The 27,053-nt window shown below is 47.3% G+C and overlaps 1 long non-coding RNA gene across 1 annotated transcript; it reads right to left on the reverse strand.

Moving 5' to 3' along the window:
- Positions 1-2,582: 2,582 nt before the first annotated feature.
- Positions 2,583-26,905, reverse strand: LOC129381157 (uncharacterized). Its single transcript, XR_008609394.2, has 3 exons — positions 26,181-26,905; positions 21,454-21,609; positions 2,583-2,940 (listed from the first exon to the last, which is right to left on the reverse strand). It is a non-coding gene; the product is annotated as an uncharacterized lncRNA (long non-coding RNA).
- Between the last annotated feature and the right edge of the window lie 148 nt (positions 26,906-27,053).

Raw genomic sequence — 27,053 nt, forward strand, 5'->3', positions numbered from 1 at the left:
GCGATCCATTGTTGACGCCGTTCTACTTCATACGGTCGGCTCGGAAACCTACAAAACTTCGTTCCTGGTGAGTTTATGTACATGCTGTTGCAGCCCACAACGCAACAATTCGTGCTGCACTTCGGCATTGCTCAGAAAAGGCAACAGCTACGCGCGAAACAGTGCACAGACAGGCTTTCCGAACGCAAGCTGGCCGGTCGTATTCTGCCGGGTGTGCGCTCGCCGCCGCGAGGGGCGCCCTAGTAGGCGCGGGAACTACGTTTGCAACCTGCCTATAACGCAAGTAGCCCCGTCCGAGCACAAAGTTTCAAGCGCGTTTTGATGGCAAGCGGGCTTGTCGCGGCATCTCGCGGAGGCCGCGGAATCTACGGAGCGCATGGATTTAAATTCCGAAACTTTATGGATATAAAGTTCTCATAAACTTTTAATGCGAAAGTACATTGACATTTCCAAAATCGCGCTTTGGATTTTCAATCCGGAACTTTGTGTGTTCAATGTTGTTATAAACATTTGACGCCAAAGGTCCATTGACTTTTCAAAAGTGGTACATCGGACCATACAACGAGACAAGCCAAATCAACACACTATCAGAGAAGTTGACAAAGCACGCAGCAAGTTCCGATCAGACGAAGTGTTGTGGTGGTTTAATAGTGCCCTCATGTAACAAAAAAAAATATCAACATTTTTTTCACCTTGGCCAAAGCATCCATGTCAAGACACTAATGCCAGCAAAGGTAACTGTGTTCTTATTTATTTTTCTACTTTGACTACTTTTCCACATTGAGCTTCTTCAATTTTATTGTTCTCGGTACCCGCGGGCTGCCAGAGCCACCCAGAGCGCATGCGTTTTTCTCGCGTTGCCCCGATCACCGCGCGGCGCACTTCGATGCGCGTGCGTTTTTCTCTGTTCCAGTGTATTTTTGACTGGCAAAGTTTGGGACGCTTTCTGGCTAGCCGACGAGAGAAAGTAACAATAGTCGTTTTCCGCCATCACCGTTGGGACTAGACGGATTGAAACGCGTTCGCTTGAGTGCAACCTCTCCGGAAAGTTTAGCGCAACCTCTCCGGAGTGCAACCTCTCCGGAGAGCCGACGACGGGCTGAGCCGATACTGAGCCGATACTGAGCCGACGACGGTGGCTCAGTGTTGTGTGCGCAAAGGACAAAAGCGCGATGCGCGATGCATCGGGGGGAGTGGAGGAAGGGGGGCCTAGGATTCTGTGATCTGTGAATCTGTGTTTGCGCGATATGTTTATTTGCCTTTGACTCATTATATGCAATTACTTTTTCTTAGATACGTAGATTTATGGGAGACTTGTACGTATATTTAAATATCTTGTTGCGTGGTTTTGTGTATACGCGAAGTGAACTTAGTTTCCACTGGCACATTTTGTGCTTCATAAAGCTGTATCTTCGCATTTGTATATTCTATTGTATCTTCGCATTTGTAATGTAGGAGGGCGAGTCAAATGAAAGTAAACCAACCCACCCCGCGCAATAATATTCGGTTCAGTATCTGCGAGGCATGCGCGTAGCACACAGGCATCTCTCATTTACAAAAGTAACACGCAGGTGTGAGGATAAATGTTCTCTAATGCTCCCATACACAGGGTTGAACATGGTAGCGTGACATGATGGACGCTCCAAAAGTTGAACAGCGTGGTGTCGAGGGGTTTTTGACAGCTGAAGGTGTTTCCCAAAAAGAAGTTGTTCGCCGTATGGCTACCGTGTACGTTGAACATTGCATTTCAAATGAGCTCAACCGTGTGTTTCTTGAACAGTCTTATCGGGTTGCATAGATGCGTTGTTGTTTATATCGAGTACACCGCTGCCAGTTCACTGCACAAAGCGCTTAAGAACATGCGGGCACAGAAGAGGGTAAGCGTCAGCAATCAGTCAGTTACTGAGTTCAGAAGCACAGCGCGTCTGCGACGTAGTAGCGTCCCTGAAGCAGATCAAGGAACTGGGGATACAAAACAGTTATCACGCGTTGTACTTGAAAGCGAAGTTGGTCCAGACCTTGTTAAGACCTGGTACAAGTATCATCAGTGAAAAGGTTGGACACTCGGAGACGAGCAACTTATGCTGACAGGGGCCCTCTATAACAGGTCTTGCATCTTCACTTGTGGTTCCACTGGCTAGGCAGAAGCATTGGCGAATACTTCGCAAAGAGGAATTGTGCTCTACAGAGTTTGACACTCAAGGCGTTTCAACCCGTCGACAGGAATGCTTTTACCAACTTGGTCGAAGTCAGCTAGACCACAGACAGCCTTTAAGACTCGGTCAAGGAATGGAAGCTCGAAACAGTACGAAACGATGATGTAAGTGGCATAATCAATGACAAACTACGCAGACAGCACGGAATATAAGGAACCTATTCTTTGCTATTTTCATACACACCAGTGGATTTGTGATGACCTGACGCTTAAGCACTGTGTTTGTGTCCCATAGTTTATACTAAATTATGAACTTTCGCATCTGCATCGCAAAATGATAACACATTTCCCATCGCTCCCAGTTTTCTCGCATAAACGAACGCACAGTGGAACCGGATGCAACACAACCAGCCTCCCGTGACAGCAATAATATTTTTTTTATTTGTCCACATTTATGTAGTTAAGGTTATTGCGAAGACAAACAAAGATAAGCATTCTGCGACAAACTACCACTAATTTTCAGCTTGAGTGACGTCGCGCGTCCATTTGTGGTTTCATCGCTGGCGTCGACGCGCAACGATGGGGGCGAAGCGCTGTGGCGTCCCGACCGCTGGCGGCTGCGGCGTCGGGAACAGTCGGCGTAGCAGTTGCTGCAGGCTGAGAGTGTTGTTAAGCGCCCGCTGTTGGAACAGGGCCTGCTGGTTGGTCGCGTCTGCGCCACCAAATAGCGGCGGGAACGCCACGCCACTCCTTCCGCCAACAGCCGCGGGCGACCCCAGCGCCAACTGCAATAGATGGGCGCGAATGCTTCGATACAAGGACTCGCCCAGTAAGGTTGACGTGTGCAGTAATCTGCATCAGCTGGTTGCTGTACTGCTCAGCGAAAACAACGAAGAATGCGCGAAATACAATTGAAGAAGCGTATAAATTCTCAGGTCTTATTTGTCGAAACCGCGGTCTGGTTATGAGGCGTGCCGTAGTGGGGGGACTCCGTATTAATTTTGGCTGCATCATTTTTTTTAACGTGCACATAAATCTAAGTATACAAACTATCGTTTTTTTTTTTTCATTTCGCCCTCATCGAAGTCCATCTAGCCGCGATGAACTCGAGCTCAGAAGCGCAGCTCAATAGCCACGGGGCTACCACTACGGGCGAGCAAAAGCAATTGATGCTGTACACAATTAGCTGCAGATGTGCTGTTACACCATATACATCGTAAGATGTTAGAGTGCTTGAGCACGCAATACTTTTTATTGTCCTGTTTTATACCTAGCTCATATGTACATGCGGCGATCATGGGAAAAGATTATTAATTTGAATATCTCCAAAACTGTGGATGCAATTGATCCCTTTGGTCTCAAACGCTGCAACAGACAACACTCCACCTCGTCTCCAGAAAGGAAACCAACGAGGGAGGCCGGTTGGAAGAGAAAAAGAAAACCTCGCTTTAAAAGCCAGCAGACTGCAGCGACTACTTCAGCTCTGGACTTAATGCGAAAGCACGGCTCTTCGAACGCATACAAGATAGCGGCCCAGCATTGTCTCACAATGGAGATCGCCGACTTGTTTGCTCGCTTGGTTGCTTGTTTCTCGAATAATTTTAGCTCATCCACTACAGACGAACGGCCAAGCCAACCGTTATGGTTGATTAGGGGAGGGGGAGGGGAGGTAGGCTGTGAGGGAGTTGTCTACAATAATATCCATGCAAACAATTACAAATTTTGCGATATCGGATAAAGAAAGGCGTTTCGATAAATTGTGCCTGTAATTCATGGTGATCGCACACGACTTCGTTTCTGCGTGATAGTGTTCCGTATTTAAGTTTAAAATATATGACATTTTATATATGACGTATGATATACGACAATAATCTCTACCTGACAGTTTTTTAGCCTCTGTGAGTCGTTATAAAGGCCTCGAATAGAATAGAATAGAATTTATTGACGGGAAAGACAGAGGTCGACCTGAGCTAGTGCCCTCTAGTCTGCTACTCTGCACTGGGGAAGAGGGAAGGGGAGTGAAAGTATTGGGATGGATGATGATGATAAGAGAAGTGGTGAGTGCTTGCGTATACGAGACAGTTGCCTTACTAGAGCTGCTCTTCAAGCTTGGTGTCCTGCAGAAACTTTACCAACACTTTAGTGGCACGCACTGAAGTTGCAGCGTCAGGCCATGGGCCGAGGATAGCTTCCTCCGACAGTGGTTGCCAGCCAACGCTGGCTAGGAAACTTTCTAACGTCCTTCACTCCAGCATATATGCTGGGCAATCGCACAGTATGTGTTCCAGTGTTTCAGGCACCTGGCAGTGTTCACACTCAGGGCTGTTCGATTGGCCGATGAGGTGCGCGTAGCGACGGGTGAAAGCAATGCCCAGCCGAATCCTGTGTAGCAATGACGTTTTGCTTCGCGTAACCTTCGGGGGCAAACAGAATTTACCGTCTGGGTCGATCATATGTAGGTGTCTGGGAATGTTGTTATTGTGGGCTCTGTAGGCCTTTATAAGGTCCTGAATGAGTGCCTTGATCATGGAGTTCGTATCAGGTCGCGAGTAGGCAATCCGTACTTCATCAGAGGAGGAGAAGGCCGATCTTGCCTCACTGTCAGCGAGTTCATATGCCAATCACACCACAATGACTAGGCACCCATTGAAAAGTGATCACACGGCTACTTGACTCGGCATTGTGATGAAGTTCGGCGATTTCCAGCATGAGCAGGTAGTACGGTCTTTTTTTAAAAAGCATTTTAGCGCCTGCAGCGCTGATTTGACATCACAGAATACCGTCCATTTATGAGGTGTCTGCGTTCTCATAAAACGGACAGCCTCCCGTATTCCCACAAGTTCCGCAGCCGTAGATGTCGATTTGTGGTCTAATTGAAATCGCCGAGTAATTCCAAGTTGTGGGATGACAAATGCGGCCGTTGTGGCAGATGGCGTGACCGAACCATCGGTATATACTTGTACAGTCCCACTATATAATGTGAATATATGGGACAGGGTGAGCTATTTCAAGCCAATGGAGGAAACGTGGGATTTCTTCATAATTCCGGGTATCTGAAGCCTCACTAGTGGTCTTGGCAATGTCCATGGAGGTGTCTAGGGGATGTTGGTGGTCTGGAACCTGGCAGGTATAATGCCTGCGTGACATGCAATTGCTTTAGAAAAACCACAGTCAAGGTTGGTTCTTGGAAGTGTTGACAGAGGATGGTGTGAGTGTCTGGTCAGCAGGCGAAGATAGGTCGGCACAGGTTCACAGGACCTGTATATGTCGATTGTACCAGCCCGTGCTTCCGCTATTGTGCCCTTAGTTGACGTGCAGCGTGGCAAGCCAAGACATATCCGCAGTGCTTGTGCCTGAAGGCTCTCCAGCGTGCGTATACAAGATGATCCCATGTTAGATACCACAGGCATACTGTAGCGTATGTAGCCCACAAAAAGTACCTGGTACACTTGGAGCAAACTTCGCTCAGAGGGGCCCCATCTCAGTCCAGATATTACACGAAAAACGTGTATGAAGTTGGTCAGTTTAGCTCTAAGCGCAGTAACATGGGGCGCTATAACGTAAAACTATTCCATACTTTTCTATTCCAATTCTGCTATCAGCCCTCCACGATTGGTCAAAAACTTTTTTCGACCACCCCTACTTCACCTGTCTGTCACGCGACGTCGCGAAAACTGCGATAGCTCCCCATATGATATGATGTGTACACACTGATTATGCATGATTTGACAGAAAAAAGAAAAACAGTTATTTCTGATTCAACCCCTTTTCGCCATTAGCCCTCGGCTATTGGTAAAAAGTTTTCGGGCTGCACCCACTTCACCTGCCTGTCACGCGACGTCACAAAACCGCACAAACTCACCGCGTCAAAGTGACGTGTACGCGATAAAGATGCAATAATATGCCGAACAAAACTGAATTTTCTTCGGAATAGCCGCAGGCTGCCCCGTTCCGAAAGGAATAAAAGATGGCTACCGCCGATCGCCGAGACGCTGGCTACTCGCACCTGCTGGAGAGCATGGGTATATTTGCGTATAATAAAACTTCTTGCGTGGCCGTGTAACGTTTTCGACTTTCGGCACATTTACCACCTGATTCTGCCAACTCTTCTTTGCTGAGGGTCAGTTTTAGCGTCATTCTTAAGCTTCCGTTGCATGCCGCCGCGATTTTTGACCAGCCACCACAAGCTAAGCAAGGGAAAGCCGACCAATCGCAGACGCCGGCACCACCCTCTTCATCCGGTTATCTATTTTCAGTGCACTGGCTCTGCCCCAGCGGATCCCTCTCCACTTGAGCGTTCTCCTCGCCTCTTGTCAGCCAATTAGATACGACAAGCCGCTCAGTGTAGGCAATGTTATTCGTTTTTCAAGCAAACAAACGTGACCTCCTATGGGCGAGGAGAGTGTTTGATTGGTTTGTACAGACAACGCTGTGGGTGACCGTCCGGTGCTTGCGTCGGTGGTTACGCAAATTTGACGTCAGGAGATTCGAATAGAAACATATTGGAATATTTTTATATTATAGGGCCCATGTTTGGTCCAAGAAAGATTGCGGTCTATTATCACAATTGAAATGATGGACTGGTCTTGCGTGATTTGCGCGAGCAAAAATAATTTTACTCGCTGCCTTTAGGTGCTGATATAAAGGGCACTCGGTATTTGTAAATCGTGTGAACTATTAGCTAGAAAAGTTGTCATTGTGACACTGTTCTTGACAGTGATGCATACGATACTTTCGAAGTTGCTTTTGGTCAACCGCCTGATTCGTGGTGCGTTTTTCTTTTTCTGGGTATGCGCCGTGTTTAAAATTCGCCATTTCCGCAAAGACATGGTTCGAGCCGCCAACTCTGTTTACACTACCATGCATACTCATAGAAAGGAAACATCGCTTGGCATGTGAGTTCTGTCGAAATGAAGCGAGACACTTGTTTCGGTGATACCTGTGTTGCTCAGCGTTGTATTAAACATCAATTATTTGGTTGTACGTTACAATAAGCTCGCACTTGAGCAATTTTACTTCCGTTGTCTACTGTTTGCGCACGATGGAACTTCCCTTAGAAAAGGTGATTCTGTCCACTCTGAATAGAGATAGTTGCAAGTGAGTCTCATTACTCTTTTGTCGTTACTTTACATCATTTAGCGTCATTTTGCACTAAAGCAATTAGGGGTATGTGAATATTCAAAATGTCCGAATAGCGAGGGCAGCCAACCGCACTCTTGACTGGTTAACATCCGTGCCTTCCAGTTATCTCTCTCTCTCCCTATCTCAGAATAGCGAATCAAATATTGTGTTGTTTGATTCGGTCCTGGAAACGAACAGTCACTGTTTGAAAAGTCTAATATTCTTTGAATAGCTTTCGAATACATCACGCCATGAAAGGAGCTTTACAAAACACAAATAAAATGTTGTAATTTCCCTCCCAATCACAGCGGACGTAACATGCTAGAGAACGCTGCGCGGTTCGGGAAGCACAACATTTATGGCAAAACCACGATCAATGGTAATAAAATTTTGCTGGTGCACGAAATTCGGTAGTGTGCATTGTTTGGTACCCACTACTGTCGCTGCTGACTGCGTGATCAGATGCCTCATTGCGCGCGCTCTCCCACCCAGCTGTGCAACTGGTGTGGCAAATTTCCTACCAGACAACATCTTCTTGATGGATGGAGCTCCACGTGAAGTGCTCACAGAGCGAGGCCGTACTTTCTCGTTCACAATCACTGATGGGATCATGCGCCGTCTCTTCTACCCAACATCAGCTCACCATGCACCTCCCACCATCCACAAACCAATGGCCTCAACGAGCGGTGGAATCGTATCCCCTGACAGATAAGTTTTAAGAAATAGCGTGGTCCTTCAATACTTTTTATCTGCTCATGAAACTTGCGCGTAACGCTACGGGAGACCTTCACATAGCGCCCGCAGTGGACGCACCGCGGCGCTGGCGCAAGCAGAAGGCGGACTGGAGCAGACGCCGAACGGACGCCACAGGCGTTCTGCGCGTGTGCTCGCTATTGTGCACGGGTCGACTGCCTGCATCGGCGTATGAATGTTGACGACACAACGCGCAAATCGCCGCCCTGTTTCTGTACAGTATTCAGAAACTTAAACGCGAACTATTTCGATATAACGACAACGCCTTGTTTGGCGCTTTGTTTCATCGCTTTAAGCATGATTTAACGCTCTCCGATTTGGTGGTCTGCGCTTACCAAACGTGTTGTGTGTCCGAGTCGTTCGTGACACGTGGTGAAGTTACCAAAAAGACTCCTAAAAAGTGCCCGACACGCTGAAAAGAAGACATGCCGCCGTGGAGCAGGGACATGTTTGGTGGGCTGCGTGGCCGTTGCAACGAGACCCATTGCAGAGGGACAATGGTATAAGTTCTTCGCTTACGTGTGAATGGTGAGCATCGCTTATAACTGCAGTAACGAATGCCGAAGACAGCAATAAATGGGACCTAGGTAAGTGGCCTTCTTCTTCAATTATTTATTTGCTGGTGTGCGTGCGTGCGTGCGTGCGTGCGTGCCGTATATTTCACCATCAATCCATGCTCATGCTTACACTACTCAGTTTTATTGAAGCAAACTACTTGCTCGCTTCATAAACACTTATTTTTGTATGTCTATCAGTCACCGTGTTAGTTATTCTTAAAGCTGGAGTAAATGTTGCACTTTACAAAAACATCACACGGTGTATTTTAGCAATTATTCTGCGTTTCGCACATTTAATCCTGAAATTACCAAGTATGTGCCAGCTTATGTCAAGAGGTACAATTTTTTTTATGCATCGTGCCTTCTATACTATTACTGCAACTTGCCTTGTGTAAATGACCTGCACTCAAAAATAGCTAGGCGGCAAAGGAGATTTATATAGGCTGTGATCCGGACTGTCTTTGAATATTAAACATCGAGAATTTGAGCTGAAGTGTGGATTTCTGCTGACAAGCTTTATAGCAATCGCAGCAGGATTTCCGCAGTAATCGTTATTACGAATATTACCAATATTTGACTGATTATCCTGCAAATAACCAATTGTGGTTAACGGCAGAGCTGGTCAATCAACACTCCATATCCGATTGCTGGAAGCATTCTGCCGCAGAATATTCTCAAAAGCGCATACTGCAAACATGCCATGAAATGTATTGCTGTTCCAGTTGGGATATTTATGTACAGAATGTTGCTGCAGGGCGTGCAGAAACAATAACTGAAACAGCAACGCACTTCATGGCAGACGAGGACTTCCAATTTCTGGAAACTCGTGTCAGGCAAAATTTATGGGAATTTGGTACGCTTTCAGTGCTGGCTGCCTTTAATATGCTATGACCTGTCCCCTAAAGAAATGAAAAAACGCTAATTAGTACAATTTTGGCCCTAAATAATTATATTGTCTATCGCGCAAATTCTGATTTCTGTCGCCACTATGAAGCTTTCACAGCAATAAAACGTAATTTTTCTCAAGACCTGCATATTTATTCATTTTAGACATAGTCATGTCCAAGAATCTTGGACACTGCCCCTCCTGCAAATTTTATGAAATTTTTGTTGTAATCGTTGGTATAAGCATAGAGTCTTGCACGTCGTCATCCGCGCGCCCTTCTGTGCATGCCCATGAATTTTGTACATGGATCCTTCGGCCATCTATTGAACTTCACTGCAGTTCACTAGCGTCATCTGATTGACCAACGCCTTCAAAAAATGGTATTTCAGAAGATCGGCCGAAGTTCAACAACTTTCCGTTACCTACGCCGATAGGATACCTTATTCAGATAACATAGGCGTTTACGGAACTTAGTAGTAACTTCAATGCTTAGTTATAGCAGCATTTTAACCTTACCAAAGCGATGCTATAACGCAGCAAAGAAGTTGCGACTATGTGCCTTAAATGCCCATATTTTGAAAAGAAAGTATCCTCCTGACGTTGGTAACTGAAGGTTGTTGAAATTTGGCCAACCCTTTGAAATAGAATTTTTATAAAGTGCTGCTCAGTAAGTTACGCTAGTGCATTGCAGTGAAGCTTGAGGGATGGCCGGAAAGTCAGTTGTCTTAAATTCATGGGCGCGCGCAGAAGGACGAGCTGGTGAAGAGTTGCAAGATTGTATGCCTATACGCAAGGTTACGGTACAAAAAGGCTACGTGTACCTGTACTAAAGGTTGTTGTATAGCTTTTAATTTACAGGTGTACGAAATTATGAAAATATACCCCTTTATTAAACGTTACTTGGGTAAAGGTTACAATTTCATTTCTAGTTTATAGGGGCACAAATTTACGAGAATATGCTTCTTTATTAAAGGTTACTTGAGTTAAAGTCGCTATATAATTTTTATTTATGGGTGCATAAAATTGGGACTATGCCCCTTTATTAAACCTTACCGTGGTAAGAGTGCAGCTCGATTAAAGGTCGGTGATGGGGATTTTGCGACGAAACTTTGGTTCCATGGAGGAAGGGAAAAAAATACTAGGGGTAACCATGCCAACATCGCCAAATCAGCCTCCTCTTACGCCGACCCGCTACCTTCTTTTTGGGGCCCATCTGCACGATGGCTCTTGGGGAGTGGGTTCTATAAGCCCCCCGTTTCCCACACGTTTTGAAGGAACTGTTTGGTACGCGGTAACTGTTAGTGCCACCCTCGTCACAACACGCAAATAGGAATTTCAATATTTCTTAAATATAGATCCATCTAGGACCTCTTCAAGCGAAAACCTTCCAGCACTGCTGAGATCGCGCGCCATACTTATTTCTTGTAAGGCATTGTGATGCACCGGAAATAACGACCTTGTGATGTTTAAGGCACTCGGGCGTACATTTTCATACATCTTTAGCATTTGTAATCTCTCTGCATGTGCTTTATTTCGTCTCGTATGACCGTCTCTTAATATTTGGTGCGTTAAATTAACGAGAAAGCCTGAGCGAGTGAGACCCCGGTCAAGCGGACCTTTCTCAGTCTGATTCTGATGAGTGAGTACGAGTGAGCCCTTCTGATTAGAATTCTGGATAGTCTGAGTCCAAGTGGTCCCGGCTGAGTAGAATTTTGGTAAGTTTGAGTGCAAGTGAGCCAAGCTGAGTAACATTTGGCGAGTCTGAGTCCGAGTGAGCCCTAAGCAAAAAAAAAACTATGAATTGTGAGTGAGTCGGAGTGATTTCTGTCCATTATGCCGACCTATGGTCGGCGTATACGTTAGCCATCTGCACTACTTACGCAGGTAGCCTATCGCCGGCTCTGTTCCCTATAGAATTGCGCAACGAAACAACAGAGGCTACCTAAATATCCTCACTGCAGTAAATATATACCTTCAATTACCATAATTCCTGTTAAAAACAAAGTTCATTGCTTTGTCCGTTTGCGCCATTTTAACACGAATACGTTCCTTTGGTACTCTCGCCGGCTTCCTTAATCGGAACGGTCGCGTTTGTAGGCACGCTCTGTCACGCGAGAGCTTTGCGGTGTCTGAAGGCACTCATTCTGGGGTCACTGGAGGCGCTGTCACGTTTCTCCAGCCTTAAGTATTTTGGCTTCTGGCCCACGCTTTCCAAAATGTACTCTTCTCCCATGGGTAATACACATTTCAATGTTACATGCATGCAAACCTATTTGAGAGCACTGACTCTTTCTACAGCACTCAGCCTCCGCAGTTTTTGCGGCAACCTAGGTGAGTGGAAATTTCATTATTAATCATTGTAATTTAAGCAAATTTTGAGTTTCGTGATCAGTAACGTGCACCGAAACCTCGGCCCACGGACGCCCTATTTCATTCGGCGGCAATTCCACTTCAGTCTCTTGGGGTGGAAAAGAATGCAGCGATTATATTTTCAGCCACAGAATTACAGCCAGGGCGTTGGTTGGCACGTACGCTAATAACATTAATATATCCACAATAAATTATTAACACTGCGGTCGCCTGGCGCAACCTTTCTTTTTAAACTTCACACCCACTGTAAGGCATCTACAATGATATTTATAGAGTGCATCCGTAGAAGTTTCATTGTTCATGATTGCTTGTTTTGTTTGTTTTTTTCACTGGAGAGGGTCCTACTGGCATGCTCTTTGTATGAGCCCGCGACGTGGCGCCTAATTGGCTGCACTGAGCGGGCCGCAGCTCTGATAATATAAAGAAGCGTGAAATCTCGTTCCTAGCGCATAAAAGACGTCTTCTAGACGTCTTCTGTGCGCTAGCAACGCCCGCCTGTGGGCGCGTCAGATGCTCTCTACTAACGACGCACCAGTTCTGAACAGCCATCAATTCAACGAAGCGCGTCGCAAGCATGCGAAGGGGAATGTGCGTCTCATACAACCCTGGTTGCACTCTGCTGATTTACGAAGGCCTGCAGATCCCTCATCGACCTCTGGTATCCGTCGAGGGCGGCGCGTGACAGATCGGCTTGCGGGCGCAGGAACCGCAGCCAGTCGCCTCCGGGCGCAGCGAGGTTGGGCCCCGACGTTGGCTCCTGGCTCCACGTTCTCGGTGCCGCGGCTGCGATGACGATGGTCAGGGCGATCAGGCGGCGCACGACATTCATGCTTTCGCAGTGGCTGAGCGACGGAACTCGATGTCTCCGCTTGCGAGTTGTAGCGCTCCTTTCCTAAACTCTGCTCGCACTCCGACCGTAACTCGCGTTTTTATGGCGCTCCCTTGTTGCTCTCGCCTCCAGAGGAGGAGGGCGCTCTTGACCAGTGTTTCAGCCACTTAGCATCCTCACGCACATGCGAAGGCGCCCAACAGCAGTGTATTTCTAATTTGTTTTTGTTTTTTTACTCCTTTCTTACGGCGTGTATGTTGTTGTTTTTTTCTGTTGTTTCCTGTCCTCCCTCGAGGACAGCGCCGTCTCGCCAAGCGGAACATCAATGCAGGAGATCCGCTTGCCGCATTCCCCGACTGGGTCACCGCATCTGTTTTCGTAATTTGCGGCGCCGAACTGCCCAGAGCAAATAGTCGAGCCGCCTTCCGGTGTTTGTTTTTTTCAAACCGTACTTGCGAAAATGCTGTCGATACGCCTCTTTATAGCGAACCCTGTAAATGCACGCTGCATGCGCAATATTGCGACACATTGGCGTCGCGCTTCCGTAGCTTCCGGTTTGCGAAATGTGGTAGCTTCCAGAGGCGAGCAAGCAGCCAAAACATCGTGGAGACCTGCCGACGGTATCGCGTCCTTACACTATTCAAATGCTCCACATCTTCAAGCAAATTCTTTATCCCCCGACTTTTACTTAATGAAGGCCAGCGTTATGGTTTCTAACCTTTCTGTTTCTATTCGACACGATGAGAATACAGAGGCAGGCGCATCGTTTAGACGCGTTCTACTTAGTCTCCAACCCCGGCACCCCTGGACCCCATCAAGAACACAATAAAGCTTTACCTCTTGACTCCACTAAATTAATTGCGGCATTCGATGTAGCACGCTGCTGAAAAAGTTATTTCGCATAAATGCTATAATTTTGGAGCATTATTTTAGGAAGCGCTTACGTGTAGTCAAACCAGTGAAAAATCGGAAAGTATATAATTTAAATAAAGTAAATACAGCGAGTTCGAAATGAGTGGGACAGTAGCAAAGTTATCCTTACGCCTAATAAGCATAAAGCTGCGACGAGACAGGTTGGCTTAGCTGGCCGCAAAGTAACCCTAGCCCCTGAACTCCAGAAGGTTGGCGTTGCACGCATATAATGATTTAGAGATTAAATACGCCATTCAGCCTGATTCTTTAATTTCTTTATTATGGGTATCGGTCACTTCAACCAGGCTACGCGTGGTCTTAACAATAGTGCAAGTGTAGCCTCCATCAAAACGCCGCATCCAAAAGAACCCCACAAAAGCCCCTTAAATATAAGAGGGCTCCATGCACGACTCTTCCGGGATTAGTGCAGAAACAAATGTGAAGTTTAATTCCTAGCTTGTTCCGTACAATAATAACTCTATAAAGGCGTTGCTCACCTGATGGTGTCCACGTCATCTCTGTGAGTGAGAGATGTGCGAGCTTTGTGTATACAGGGTCTCCCAGCTATCTTGCACCGCGTTTTTGAAGAAGACGGGTCCTTCTAGGCGAAGATAACCACGTACATAATGTTCACACTCGAGTACAGTAGCCGCCAGTAATTGTTTCATTGAAGCCATTAAATTTACCAATTATTTGCAATTAGCCACTTTTTTCTTTATTTGCTGTTTGTACGCCATGCTGTCAATGAAGAATTTGTAGGAAATTGAAAGAAACTGAATGCTACATGTTTTCGGCCAGGTAATTTTTGCCTGTGGATTTTTTCCGCCGGATAAAAAAAAAAGACAGCGAGAAATTAAAAAAGAAATACTACATGACTAACCACCAATCCGCATTAGTGTTCCTGTAGTGTCCCTTCATCGCATTGGCGTTAATGAGGCAATAGTGCCGATAACTGGTGGTTGATGCTTCGTGGAGAGACTGCACTCACTAACTCCTGTGGAGCGTCTTTGACGGCGTGGCTTCGGGATGCGGGCGGACGCTTGGTCACGCAATAGCGTTCCTTTTTTTTTCGTGGGCTTTATCAGCCTAAAACACACAAACGGGCAAAAAAAAAGACAACCCGCCCGACAACGCGCCAGTTTTCAGTTTACTTCAGTCATCTACAAGCTCTTCAATGGGAGCGCACCACTCAGAGCAGTAAGTTAAATATTAACTAGTTGCAATCAATTATTAAATTGAACGCCTTACTCCGGCTGCCGTATTCCACTGTGAAGAATATGCACTTGGTTGTCTTTGCGTAGAGTGGCCGCTCTTTATTTAAAACGCGATGCACGGCAGCTGCAAGACCATTTACACAGGCTCGTGCGTTCCTGAGTCACATTTGCACCGTCCTAACGAAAAGAAGAGTAATTTTGAGCCCGCAGTGGGCACTGCGTCGCACATATATATACACAAGCGGCAGATGTATGTAGACCTTGACGCCCGTATTCCCTCACACAATATGTTCTTACGCGCTTAGGGGTGCATTTGTTAGTGAAACGCTCGACAGCGTTATCCAAGCGTGATACGCATGCCCTGTGTAGGACAACCGAACGCAACACAAAGTATACGGGGAACGTGGCACAACGCAAATATGGGTCACGTTATGCGTCATGTGCGGGAAGCTTTTTAAATTACGTGCTTATTTTACAATCAGCTAATTAAAGTATGCAATGTATTAGCAGAACAAAATTACAACCTTCCAAGCACGTCTTGCCCCCCAAGCAATAATCAACTATCTTGCGTGCACTTCTTTTCCTGTTTATTTAAATACTGAACTCGATCGTTTCTTGTTGCGAGCGCCATGTCACGGGGATGCCGTTCGCGACCTGAAAATACTAAGCGAGCAGCGTAAAAAAAAAGAGAAGAAAAAGAAAGAAAAAGAACGACCTGCAAAATAGATTAAGATAGTTAGGGACGTCTAGAAATAGGTGACCCAAAGCTAGGGAAAGCTATCAGTCAGGCGTAGAAAAAAACGGAAGAAGTACTCAAAAGAACTCAAAGGTACAAGAAAACGCAAGAGAGGCGTGGCGCTTTGCGCACTCAAAACTGTTTAAGTGCGCTATTTCTAAATGTCCTTATCAAAATAAGCCTCGAAGAGAGCGAACGTTTCTTTATGATATTTCGCTAAAGGGTTCCATGCATATTTCATGGTGCTTTGTATTCGCGACTCCAAGTAAATGCTCGCTACCTAGCGGCCGCGCCGAGAAACAGCCGATCCAGGTTCAGGTTTGTAGCGAAAGCGGGTGTCCTATATCACGGCATGCGTTGAATGCCTCGTATTCTCAAATCGTCATGATGCCGTCTCGCGCAAGCCCGTAAATGAAAAAAAAAGCGGATGTCGAAAGACTTTGGCTGTATGCTATGCATGTCATCGCGGTGGAAAGACAACAACGTATGATTTCGTCGTTTCTAGAAAGAAGCAGATGACACGCATCGGAGAGCGACTTGAATAAAAAAAACTACCGCATTTGGAAAAGGTGACCGATGCTATACCGGTTTGTTCGAAACACTTATCTCGGGACGACTTCGTTATTCCCGACATGCAGACCATTGCTTTCTTTTTCTTTATTTTAAATATCTTGCTGGCGTTTCAAATATAGCGGAGTGTGCTTTGTGCAGGCAGGCGCTTCGATAAATTACAGCTTATGTACGCTTAAGCTTCATTTGGTGTTTCTTCGTTTGTAGCATGCTGCCCCAGAATTAGTGTTACTAATGCTTTAAAAGGAGGAATATACTCGCTAATGTATTCTTATCTGCAGGTACTGTAGGAGGAATTATAACTGCCTGGGAAAGTCTGAAGTTGAATGTAACACATGTTATGCCACATAGCGACACGTCGTTATCATAGCATGCTTTAGTTTAACGGTACAAGCAGAGGGTGCTGTTTTCTCATCCAACCCGCTGCGTTGCCAGTTTATTTGCTCGCGAGAAATTTAGACGCAACTGCAAACTGCGCTCGTTTCAAATATGGAGCGTTCGACCTGCGCACAGCGCTGCTATAGTTTGCTTTCAGACACTGTGCAGACAGTTAACTTCGATTATAACTCGTTCAATTCATTTCCAAGTCATGCATTTACACCAGTACAAGTGACCTTGGCAAAAGAAAACCCTTGCTAAATTTTACAGGCCCGTTGGAAGAAACTCAACTCAGTCCGATTGGTTGTTATTCACTCTTCACGTGCACGGGGTCTGGCAATTTCTACGGGCGGCGGGTGTCTACTGCGTTCCCAAACCCAGGCAGCATTTCCGGCAACTCTGCGTTCCCAAACCCAGGCAACTCTGCGCAGCATTTCCGGGTCGATGCTTCTACAGGCGGTAACTATTCTCATCTTCATGTCGTTGACATCGGCGGGCTCAACTGCGTAAACGCGATCTTTCACTTAGCCCCACAAGATGAAGTACAGTGGAGAGAGATCAGAGGATCTCGGCGGCTAAAACAACTCTCCTTCGCGTCCAATCCACTGCCGTGGAGAGCTACAGTCAACCAGTTCTTTGCAGGGGAGAAGAATTGTGGTGGGGCCCCGTCATGCTGGAATCAAACTTGCCGCAGTTCGTTGAGAGGGAAGCTCGAGGCAAATTTATCGACGACACCAGCAAAAATTTTGTGTGCATAATTCTTTCCATCGAGGTTCCCTTCGAAGAAGTGAAGGCCAATAATTCTGTCCCCAAGTATGCCACACCACACATTTAGACCCCAGCGAATTTGGTGTTTGTGTTGCCGCAGCCAGTGAGGATTTCGTTGTGACCAGTAGCGAGCATTGTGAATATTCACTCTGCCTCTCCTGCAAAATCGAGCCTCATCAGTCCAAATCACTCTTTGTACGAAAGCCTTATATTGGTCAATCTTTTTAGAGCGCAATTACAATAGTGTCCCCGTTTTTCCAAGTCTGCCTCACTTAAGTCCTGATGAAGACTCGCATGGTACGGATGAAATTCGTGCTTTTTTAGAACGTTGTGCACTGTTCCCGCGCTTCTCCCGCATTGTTTAGAAATTCCTCTTATGCTTGCATTTGACATTGCATGTACGCAGGCAAGACGTCAATCTCAAAGTCCTCATCAATGATGCTCTTCTTGGGCTGTCTTTTTTGGTGAACTGAGCCTGTTGTGCGAAAAAGTCTCAAAATGCTAACAAATGTTGCTTTGGTTGGAACTCGCCGATCCGGATGGCGAGACGCGTACAGACTCATTGCTATGAGGCATTGCCGTTCATCTGCGCCATTGATAGCACTACATCATTTATTTCTGCCGTAGAATAGTACCTCGATCGACCAAGGCGAAACAGCCATTGTTCAACGCAGAAGGTCCCAATGCAGGGCTTGCTTCTTTCAACGGCCAGCTTAGTAGAGGCAATCAGTGGCAAAGGCAAAGGCACGTAATGGAAACTCAGGGGTTCACTCGATGCGATTGCAACGCGATGCCTGATCTGTTCCGCACTTTCGCAAAACCGCGAAGAATAAAAAAAATATCGTCAGGCATACACCAATTAAAGGGAAGCTGAAGGGTTTTCCAGAAAAAATGAGTGAACATCTGTACATGATGGTTTTCAACCCTCCGAATTCGAATATCGTATCGAAATTGAGCAAAAGAAAGCGCAAATATATTTTATTTCGACGAAAAGTGCAGCAGCGGACACGCCCAGCTCGCGCGTCTCGTTTCCGCCTGTGATTGGTGGGGGGCCGCTCGTGACGTCAACACTAGTAACCGACCGCTGCCGCTACACATGAAGCGCGGTGCCAGGTAGTTTGGTGCTGTTTTTCTGAGACGGTAATGGAAAATTTAGAGAGACTGCGTTTTTCTGAGGAGTTCGGCGTTACTCCCTACATGTACGAGCCGATTGCGAAGAGGCGGCCTCTCGAAGAATCAAACGATGCTGGTGCGAGCAGTGCTTTCGACGCGAACGAAAGCAAAGTCTTGGGATCTAATCGTGTTGGAAATGCTCTTTGGTGAGTATGTTTTTTGCAAAGCGATCTAGTGATCTCGCTGATCTTTCGCCATTCTAGTGAGCTCGTTTCCGGTCAAACAACTGTAGTGTTGTGTTCCTGCATGCCTCCTCGTGGAACGTAAGCGGGGATGCGATCGTCGGCATTTGTGCGCTGTCCAAAGCTGTCGGCAATCTACAAAGACGGTTTAAACGCGTGAAAAGCTTCCCGGTTCATGCAGTACGTGCAGTGACCTTCATCTGTTGAATACCACGTTGACTACCACTCACGTTGATTACCACTCACGTTGACTACCCCACACGTTGACTACCACTCTACATACACGCAGACGCACCAACAAAGGAATGCAGGGTCGATCGAAGCAGATTACGATGGCACGCACGCAGAAACAAGCGCGGTCAGGCACGGTCGCGCACGCTGCGAAGGAACGAGACACTAGAGTTGACGTCACAACACCGCGGTTTCCGGTCTCCGCTCGCATCGTCAGCGTCAGCAGCAGCGCGCGGCATTCGACGGGGGGCGGAGCTACAGCGCAATTTCAACCGACGATTACGTCGCTCCTAATTGAAAAAAAACCCCAAATTTTACCTACATGGTTTATAAGGTTCCCGTATATGAGCGTCTTATTGAATTCGACAGACTCTTCAGCTTCCCTTTAAGTGCACTACTCACGCCAGTTCACAGTCGTCTTTCTATTTGACAGCAGTTTTACAGGCGTAGGCAATGCAGAGCCCTCAAATCACACTCCTCGGACAGGTACAGACTCCCTGGAACACCACTGGCAACTCAGGTGCTGCCCGGCAGCTGTCACCTTTGTTTCCTTGGCGCTTGTATGATTTTGAGCCTCCGAAATGCAAAAATAAAGTGAAACCAAAGCCAGTATCGTAATCCTGCACTTGATTGCTTCGACAGTACGTGTACGGCAGCACCGCGCTTTGTCGCCAACTCTGCAAGTCATTGGTTCAAAAAAGAGCTCGGCCAAGCCATCACGCAAAGTCATCCTTCGGTTTCGCTGGCCAGGAACGAAAACGCTGGCCAAGAACGAAAAGTAATCACCGTCGCATATGTCGCCCCGCATTCTTGTCCGACGGAGCGTCATACGCAACAGCTGCGTCACACTAGGGAGGGGCCTCATAGCGGGTGCCACCGTCTCGCATGCGTAATTAGACGGCGTGGGCTGAAATTTCAGACGCGCATACCTCGGGACACAGGCGCGTCACTATAATTCTACAAAATTAAATTGTCACCAAATCGCACCGCCTCTGAGTTTTCAATATAAACGTACATGCTAACTGCAGTAAATAAAAAAGTTAATTATCGAATTAAATTAAATACTGACATTACGACGACAACTATCCTCACAGCTTGCGACCGCCTGGCCGCATAACCTAGGTAGAAAAATAGCTTCTGTGTACTCCTCTTCGCATTTTTTTTTTATACCCGGGAAGTCTAACTTTGAACACCCTGTATATTATCTTTCAAGCAACCCACCTAGGGGAGCCGACGCAGGCTTGGAGAGGCTGTGTATTAGATATATAGGTGGAGGACAGGCAACACATGGCATCGGAAGCCCGTCAAGGGCATTTGGTAAGTGCCGCGAACAACCATACTCCTTCCATGGAGATTCGCCCGTCACAGCTTTGCTCAACATTGGATTGCGATGCTACAAGTTCGTGCAAATATTTGTTGTTCTTATTTATTTATTAGAGGACAACGTCGTTTTAACATGGTTCTCAAATTAGCCGAATTTGTTTTTAATGCTGACGCGTAAATTGAACGGCCGTATTCACATATGAGGAATAACATACGGCTCTGATGCTTCCGAGGGGGCTACGGTGGCGTGAGGTGGGGAGGGCTAATTTCGTACGCGGCGTCACTGCAGGGTTGCCAGATTGGGCTATTAATAGCCAAATTGGGCCACTTTTTATGAGGGTTGGCATCGAAAATTCCGAGTTGGATACATGGATATATTTGGGCTATTTTTGTCTTAAAGATTTCCGAGTCCTGAGGCATTGGCGTTTGTTAACGAAACGTCGTTTCATGCACTGAAGCACACAAGTAAATGGAACGCCAATGCATTTCTCCGCAAAATTCGGGATATTATATCTCGAAACTGGTGTCGTCCTGAGAATTCGCTCCAAGTGGATCCGCCTTGCGAAGTCCACTGCTAGAATTTGTATATTGCAATATGGTTCAAAAGGTAATTAGCTAAAAGTTAATTAGTGAATTCTTGTTTATTAGTATAGAATTGAGCTATGTGCCACAGGCAACCTTTAAAAAATTTGAAAATATTCGTTGAAACACCCTGTACATTGAGCAACAGAAAGCTGTACCGGGAATTTTTCATGTTGTTCTACAATTTTCTCATTGATACTTTTAATCTAATTATAATATTTGAGAAGTTGATTAACTAATTAGGACTAATTATCTAATTAGGCGGAATGCAAAAAAAAAAGTTGAGTATCACCAAGCCACGGCAATAACATTACCTTGGTTCGCTCCAGTTACGTGGCATTTCCATATATTTCAAGTTTGGCTCAATCACGTGGCACAACCTGTATAATCATAATACAAAATACTGACACGTGAAATGAAAACACTAAAAGCTGTGCTCAAATTTTGCATTAGGAATTATCAAAATCATCGGTGAATTTTTTTCGTCAGTTTTTCTAAAGTGAAATTTAGCCATTAATTTCCTTCGAGCATCATCTATCAGACAATTTTTGTGTCTTTTTTTTTTTTGTGAATATTCACGAAGCACTTTGCGCGCTGGAAAAGTTTGGCCGAACAGTAGTGTTTCAACCGCCCATCAGGCGAGAGCCTGGAAAGGCTGTCTTGTAGGCAGCGCGATTCTTGAAAAGGAAAACGACAGCAACGAAAGCATTCACCTTGCACGTTGAGATGTGAATGCGATGGCCTCATTTTGTCTTGCACCGGCAGTCGGTTGCGCCGCGTCCATCTCCCTTGCTGTCGCTTGAGCGAGTCCGGCCGGCCAGTCGTGGCCCCGTTTCCGCAATGTCCGCACTGTGTCCGTCGACACGCGTCTAAAAAGGACAGCCGAATTTCGAAGGGTGCTACTGGCATCCGCGCCATTGAACGCTGTTACGTGGCTACGATGAAAATTTGCAAACCCGTTCGAAATTTCTCTCTTTCTTTTTCCTGGATATTATGTGCTTGTTTACGACATCTCTAAAAAACCAGGTGTGGCTTCTGTGGAACTCATCTCACAATACTTCATAAAGCTCGCAGGGATTCGACAGGTACTACTAAATTTTTTGTGCGGCTTTATTCTGGCGCTTATCCTTCATGATAAGAGCTGTTGTGCTCGATGAATTTGTTTTAAAAATGGACAAATGAAAATTCAACTTGGAATACCGCGTGTGAACTTCGTTGGAACATTTTATATACTGTCTGGGTCTTAGCGTATAATTTTAGCCTTTTCACTCACTCGGTTTATTTCAGATTTCAGGTGTTAGGAAAATGTTGCATACATTTATTTAGCTACATAGAATGCAGTATAATTTCTAATGTAAAATTCCTAACAGTCTTGACCTCTCGAAATAGATGATTTGCAAAATAGTGCACATGCCTCTTCCATGCAAACCAAGTGAGAAACTATCTTAAAATATTTGTCCGTGTGATTACCTAAAATCGGATGATTTGCCTGATCACATTAGGCCCTCATTGTCTCAGCAGTTGGCTGTAGCTCATTATGCATAGAATAAGATTTGTCCACTGTTTTACTCGAGTCTTGCGCTGCTCCATCACTGCGTCTGATTTTCCCTTTATTGATTACTTCTCTCCACCTTCGGGGTTTCCGCAGAACTATTACATCAAACTCTTGCCTTTGCTTTGAGTTGTTGACAAATTCGACTTCGCCCTGCCATCTGCTAGCCGCCTAGTTAGCTCAGATGGTAGAGCGGCTGCCCCGCAAAGCCGGTGGTCCCAGGTTCGAGTCCCGGACCAGGACGAATTTTTCTTCAACTGCGAGGCTTTTCTTTCGAGGAGCCCGTATGGGTTTCCTTTGTAGCAATTGCTACGAACCGATGGATGTCTGATTTTCCCTCTATTAATTACTTCTCTCCACCTTGCGGATTTCCGCAGAACTATTACGTTAAACTCTTGCCTTTGCTTCGAGTTGGTGACAAATTCGACTTCGCCCTGCCATCTGCTAGCCGCTTGGTTAGCACTGCTCTTCCCACAGCCGGTTAGGAAATATGTAGAATATCAGACTCGGTAGCCCTGCGCGGCCGTGATAGCTTTTGATGCAGCAATACCGCCGTCCCCATGATTTTTTTTTTTTCTTGGAACTTTTCAATGTCTTGCCCATTTGCCATCGTAAAGCAGCGGCATGAGAAAGTTTAGCTGCAGAACGGTGGCACACGTGGTTCAGAAGTTTGGAATCATACGTGGAGATAACCACAGCACGTGCGATAGCTGAATTCTACGCCGTCGACTGAATTGCGGAAGCCAGAGTTGCACTTCCGCCACTACGGTGCTGCGGCCCTCACCGGCATACCCCAGTAGCAGAAGCGTATACATAAATGAGCAACGTGAGCTCGATTAAGCACCGTGTGTATACACGCCAATCGCGTCACAAGTGTGTCACCAGTAATACCGGCGCATTCGACGCACGCCTAAGCCAAGCGGTTCATCGGCGAACTGAGTATTGCGCAATCTCGCGGCACCAGCCCACTTGCATTCGCTGTACTCGGCGTCGCCTGCCCGGACACGTCACTGTCGCAAACTCCGCGTCGCGTTACCTTTGCTGCGATAAGAAAAAGTCGCAGTTTCGCGGCGAAGGATTGATTTCGGTAGTAAATTAGTGGACAGCTAGCTATACGAAGTAAGGATAGTAGTAGGTTACTTCAATACTTTTCATCTGCACGTGCCCAAACCACGATCTGGTTATGATGCACGTCGTATTGGTCAACTCCGAATTAATTTTGAGCACCTGTGGATTTTTAACGTGCACCGAATGCACGGCACGTACACTGGCATTTTTTTGCATTTCTTCACCATCGAAATGCCGCCGTGGCCGGGATTTGAACCCGCGACCTCGTGCTTAGCAGCGCAAGTTTCGCTGAGCAACAACTGGATAGCAGTGATGTTACAAAATGTCACAGGAAAAAAGCAAAAGACAAAGCAATGCAATTTTTTTCCTATCCACCTAGGTTGCCATGCTGCATAAGTCGCAATGAAATTGCACGTAAGCATGGAAGCCCGTTTCATGCCGATACTGCAAGACCGACTTGTGTTTGTGTGTTAGCCAGTTGAATGCGCGCTCGTCGAAAACTGTTACAACTCGGCGCCTCAAATGACACAAAAATAGAACGGCATAAGTATTTCAACTTTGCGGTTGGTGATGGTGTTCCACACACGCAATGAACGAATTTTCGAACTAATTAGAAGATTCAGAAGTGCGCGTGAGGGGTGTGAGGTGCGAAGCGGCTCGGCAGGCGCGCAGGCAAGAGTTGCAATTTTCTGGGAGCACGACACCAACGGTATCCTTGGCTGATCGTAATCGAGCGCTCGAACACGTGACTGCGCATTCGGCTGGTTGAAACGGAGCGCTCGAAATGTGCTCGGCGGGGCCCATCCATGCGATTGGATCCGGTCGCGACCACTCGGTGCCGCACCAACTCCGACTTGGAGCGACCAGCCGAAGGTATCGGAAACCTAGCTCTACCGGGTTTGTATATTTCCTTGACGTGCGGGCACGCGTGCACGTCTATTATTAAGATACGGTTTTAGTGCTATACAAGGGCCAGCTTGCTCGCGTCCCATCTCGCCACCCATTTCCATAACTGCGCAGTAGGTGTTGAGCGCACCGCTATTTCTCATAGCCACAGGGACGAATTACGAGGGAGCTAAACGAAGCCTCGCGCATAACGATTTAGTTACGGACGCGTATTGGTAAAACTGAAGCATTCTATTCTGTGCGACTCCGTGGTTTTTACGCGAAACCCCCTTTTGAAATTGGTTGCAGGGGATCAGGGCTTGCTAAAGCCGCATGTAACGAAAACATGTAAGCTTATAGCACTGCCGTTTAATTATGTCGTTGCAGCCACATTAACCACGTGCCTTACTTCGGTACCATGTACAGGGAAGACGCCATTACTAGATCATGCATGTGTCCAGTACACAAATGGCGCAGTTGTTGGCGTCTTTACCATTGCTAGTAAGTACAGCGAGGCGGGGCACTTCCAGAGGCGCCCGACGTTTGTGCGCAGGCGTCAGTAAGGGCCGGTGCGAGAGAGAAAATCTGGGGGCTTTTGCTCCTTGAATATCTGACTTTGCCTAGGCGCTACGGAGGAGAAGTTTCTTTGCTCGTGTTGTATGCGTTCGTCCCTCGGCGTGCCGGCATGGCGGAGTGGGGTCGAGTTGACGCTCCGACGCTGGCTGCCGGCCCGGTGAAGAAGGCGAGGCAGTGGGAACGGACTCCCCATTTGGCGATCTCCGTTTCTAAAGGAAAGTCGGACGTACGCGACTCCCATAAGCTAAAGCTATGTCGGACAGAACTTCTTGCGCCTCCGGCGCTGGGGCCGAGCCATGCCGAATCAAACATTTCTCGCGTCTTACGGCGCTCTACCGTCAAAAACAGATCACTGATTTTCCCGGGAGAGCAGTAGGGGCCGTAGGAGAGGCCGAGCCTGCTCTCCTAGAGCAGTATCTTCGCTTTTCGCAGGCTTTTCGTATGCTGCTGTCCGCGACTTTTCAGGAGCATTTCCGAGTGGTGCCCTTTGAGTGAAATAAACGCACAACGCCTTAGCAAATGCACTTGGTCGCGATTGGCTGAAACGCCGCAGGTAACGCCTTGATGTCACGCCGCGAAGATTGTTGACTTCGCGTCTAGCCCACGTTAGGTTAGCGCAAAGGGTGTCAGGGTGGCGCGGCGTGCTCTCGCAGCGGTTGCAAGGCCGTCGAGCGTCACCCGCGGCCTTTAAGCCAGTCGCGTTCAACCACGGGGCTAAAGTGTTGCGCCTTCTAGATTTTCAATATATGCAGCCCGGCCTCTGCAACGGTCCGTACTGCTCGCCCGGGAAAATCAGTGATGTTATTTTGAAGGTAGAGCCATGTAAAGCACCGTAAGGCGCGAGAAATGTATAATCCGGCACGAATGACTCAGCATGAGCGCCGCAGGCGCGAATGAGTCTGCCCGTCACAGTGATCAACCAATAGGGCGTCAGTGCCCACTACTTCACCTATTCCACGACGCGAGCAGCCAGCGTCCGAGCATCAACAGACTGGACCCCCCTCCGAGGCACGCCCAGGGACAAACGCATACAACACGCTCAAAGAAACTTCTCCGTAGTGCCTAGGCAGAGCCAGATATACAAGGAGCAGAAGCCCCCGCTTCCTTTTTTCTCTCTCGCACCCGCTGTTACTCGCGCACAAACGTCCGGCACCTCCGGAAATGCCACGCCCCGCTGTACTTACTAGGAATTGTAAAGTTGCCGGTTGGTTGCGCCAGGCATGGCGCAAGCAGAGCTAAAGTTGGCGTCGCGCACGGCGTCCGAAGAGGTATAGCTCGGTTCGTCCATCCGAGCAGGAATTGTGTCGTGTGAGAGAGCGCTCAGCCATGGTAAATATAGCTTATCGAACTCGTACTCACGGGGAGTTACTCGTACAAGGCCAGAAGTGTGCAGTTCGTTGCAGGAATGTCACGCTTGCTCGGCTACGACTCGCCTGCGTTTGACACGCTATAGGACCTAGAAATGGCGCGAAGATACTCGGGCCGTAAGACCCAACCCGTTTGAGCACGGCGGAACGCGTCCATCGCCACAGGGAGCACAAGCGATTAAGGCAAGCGAAGCATCGCTGGCAGCGCCCCGACCATTTGCAAGTACGGCGGCCTCGAGCGGCACAAGGTAGTCTCGGGCGCCACCGGTAGGCGGGTCTCATATCTTTGCCCTAGTACCCAAATGCCCCCTGCAGAACAAACGAGCCCACTACGAATAGAAAGCGAGCACAATAGCAACATCAGACCACAACACTCCTGCCAGCTGTAGAACATAGACATGTAAGCTTTCTAACGCGTGAATACCTACGTTTGGCATTTGTTCACGGCAATTTTGTGCCCGTATACACCGTCCGCAGCACGCCCACAGCGGCTGCGTACATGATGCAACCTATCCAATTTCCTTTTTTTTTCTTAAGCGGAGCTTCGCGAACCTCGTCAGGCTTCGTGAACCTGGGAGCTGCGGCCTGGCTGTGCCCATGCAGAATAGGCCAACCAATGACAGCGGAGCACGCGCGCCGCTGTGTTCCTTGCAGCACCACCAGATGGCGCGCGCATCTGACATCCAACGCTTCCTTCGGATAGAATTGATTCGAATTACGCTACGTACGTATGCGCAGGGTGCCTCTGATACCATTACGCCTTCACGGCGTCCGTCGTACTCGCTGGTGTGCATGCGTGTTCCGGCCCTTTATGCACTCACACAGAGCTTCGATAGATAGATTCCAATTTGTTGAATCTGCTGCA

Source organism: Dermacentor andersoni, chromosome 1 (genome assembly GCF_023375885.2).
Source record: "Dermacentor andersoni chromosome 1, qqDerAnde1_hic_scaffold, whole genome shotgun sequence".
Taxonomy (NCBI): domain Eukaryota; kingdom Metazoa; phylum Arthropoda; class Arachnida; order Ixodida; family Ixodidae; genus Dermacentor; species Dermacentor andersoni.